Here is a 3,034-nt window from a genome sequence, read left to right on the forward strand (position 1 = left end):
TGACAAATATGCAAAATTTAAAACAAAGGAAGAAACTATAACTCACAATTTTTCTGAGTAGAGGTTCCAGAGATGAGCAAAGTTTCTACAGACTATCCACCTTCAAAGCTTCCACAATCACACTATAAATTTTAAGTAAATCAATGGAGTTAGTTCGAGGAAGCATGAATTATGGAACATATACGGAATTAAAATTAACATGTTTAAATTGAAATAATCAACCAATGAGATTTATTATCTTGTCAAAATATCCAACATACAGGGTTGTTCCGAAAGTTCAAATTGCTACTTTTGCATTAGATTAGAGAGTTCAACAATCAAGCCTCACGAAAAAATGATCAGACAACTGCTTTAGTGTTATCAAGATCCATTAGACACAAGTCAACATCAATAGCAATGTATATCATACACACAAAAAATGTAATTAGATTGTTAATAAACAACACAAGAAAAATCCGGGTCTATTAACAAGTGGATATAGAAAAGCTTTAAAATTCTGGGAGGAGTTTACAAGCCAACATGAGATTAGACACCGTATTTGACGGTGCATATCCGATCGTATAGCCTCCTCCCGAAAAAATAAAAGGAAAAAAACATAATAAGAAGTTTGATAATACAGTTTAGGTTCTTAACCAATAATAATTAAATTAATTAACAACTTAGCCAAGAGCAGAGACTGAAACACTTGAATTTGTATTGCAACATAGAGTACCTTGCTAAACCAGGTAGTTTAGGCTTCTTTGGCTGTGTTAATCGATCATCACCCTCCTCAACCAAGTCATACCCTCTCTTCTCCACTCTATTGTTCTTGGAACTTTCCATTTCTAGAACTTATCCAATTCCGATAATATCTTTGAATGATTTCTAAATTTGGAAACTTACTAGTCTTTCTTTGTCTTAGTGATCCGTATAGAAGAACATGTGTACCTAAGAAGCTTCCCAGAAGCACAACAGTGGAGGAAGTAAAACTAAAAATCTTGTTAGGGCTAATTGCTAAACCTTAACACTTTTTGAGTTCTGAAACCGATCCAAAAAAGAAAAGAAACAAGGAGGGCAAGATTGTTGCCTTGGCAATAGCTTAGTGGGATCTAGGATTAGGACATAAAAGGTAAAATACCTATGGTGGGTCACTGTAGCATGGATCTAACAATGAATAAATCTTTAATCTACACATAGTGCTCGTATTTTAATTAATTAATTAATTTAAAGTGTCTTTCTTTATTGGAATTTCATAATACATTATTCATAATTGATATGATTGCAGGTCACAGCTGGGTTGGGGTCTTGTGTGTGCATGAACGTTGAAAAAAAAAAATACTGAAAGCGCGTTTCGCGGTGTCTCACTTGTGTCATTGACTTCGTCATTTGCTAGTGTTAGGTTGAATAGACATAATTACCCACGCATGTTTTCCTTAATTACGTTTATCTATTCAGCGTCGCCTGTCATTTACGTTTTATAATAAAATATTATTTTACTCTCTAATCTTTTGACATAAATTATAATTTGGTTCTTAATATTTTAAATGTCATATTTAAAAAAAAAAATTAAGTAGATTTAATATTATTTTATCGTTAAATTTGACACGAATAATTTATAAAATGATTAACGTAGATATTAACAATGTTATTGTTAAGTCATATATTCTTTCGTATATTAGAAAAACATAATCAAAATATTCTTGTAACATTTTTTTATGTCAATCTCTTTTTTGTAAAAAAAATTTCAAATCCAATCAATTAATCATTAGCACTCTAGAATAAAAAAAAAAAACAATTACGTTGGTGATCGTTTGTGGATTGATTTACTTATGTACCGAAATTAAACGTTATTTGCTCTTTAATATGCTAATTGTTTGTTCAAATTTAATTGTGGGACAATATTGAATATATTTAAAACTTTTTGAGACTAAAATAAAAAATTTAAATTTTTTTAGGACTGAAATAAGACATCTAAAATGTTAGGCACCATATTAAGACTTGATCTAAATGCTAGGAACCAAAATAATATTTTACTCTAAAAAATATTGATGTTATTCGTACAATAATTCATTTAAGGAAAAAGAGTCAACGTCATTCATTGGTTATTCTAAGACCATGGATGATCCATCCAATAATGCTTTTTTTGAGACACATTAATCCATAATTTCATATAAGGCGTAATATGGATCATATATTAGCTGAATTTTGCCTAAATCTAGATGAAATCTATTCAAATTATGTAAGATTTTCTATAACGCTGTTAAAAAAAAAGGCTTATTATACACTTATATATGCTATCATCTAACTCTAATCATATACTTGATCCAACGCTCATTTTAGCGTCAAATTCCTTACAAGTAACCCCACCATTGGTTCATTGGATGGTCGTCAATTAGAAGTTTGTCATTCTCCTTCGAGATAACCTAGTCAACATCCAAGTTAACAATTATGCTATTTGTCGAAACTTGCACTAGTGATTCCAAAATCACCACCTACTATCACTAATATGATTATAAATCTCTCATGTCAACTTACACAAGTATGGTAGGACGTGTCAGTGACAAGCCTCAAAACCAAAACCTTAAACCACCTCGTTGTCTTAGAACCAGTGACAGCCATCATAACATTTTACAAAACCAACAATGAGACTCCCAAATCCAATCACAAGTAGTACAAAAAGTTGAGGACCAAGCTTGAAAGCATGTGTGGGTCTTGGAAAATATCATGCGCGAGGAGCATGAACTCTAAGAACACTCCCCAATGGACGATTAGGGAAGAGTTTCCTAAGGGGAAGCCTCATAAGCAAGCAGTGGACTAAGGGGAAGGGTCTCCTTCCCATTTTTTGGGGAGATCTTTGTTGACGAAATCCTAAAAAATTCTACCACCCTACTACATGAATGCTTACGATGGAATCACCAACCCACAACACTAAAAGCTGACCGTAATTGTAGAATACTCCCGGAAGATTCCCTCTATAGAAGAATAGTCAAGGCATGACTAACGCCCCACTAAAGACACTCGAAGCACTTGCTACACACTATTGAATATTCATTAG

General features: G+C 32.5%; 1 protein-coding gene across 1 annotated transcript in view; it reads right to left on the reverse strand.

Moving 5' to 3' along the window:
• LOC107630211 (calmodulin-binding protein 60 E) overlaps positions 1-1,200 on the reverse strand; it is a 5,089-nt gene extending 3,889 nt beyond the window's left edge. The window contains exons 1-2 of the mRNA XM_021118660.1: positions 713-1,200; positions 47-122 (exon numbers count right to left, since the gene is read on the reverse strand). The gene's annotated coding sequence lies outside the window, so the exon portion shown is untranslated. The remainder of the gene's footprint in view (positions 1-46; positions 123-712) is intronic.

Source organism: Arachis ipaensis, chromosome B03 (assembly GCF_000816755.2).
Source record: "Arachis ipaensis cultivar K30076 chromosome B03, Araip1.1, whole genome shotgun sequence".
NCBI lineage: Eukaryota > Viridiplantae > Streptophyta > Magnoliopsida > Fabales > Fabaceae > Arachis > Arachis ipaensis.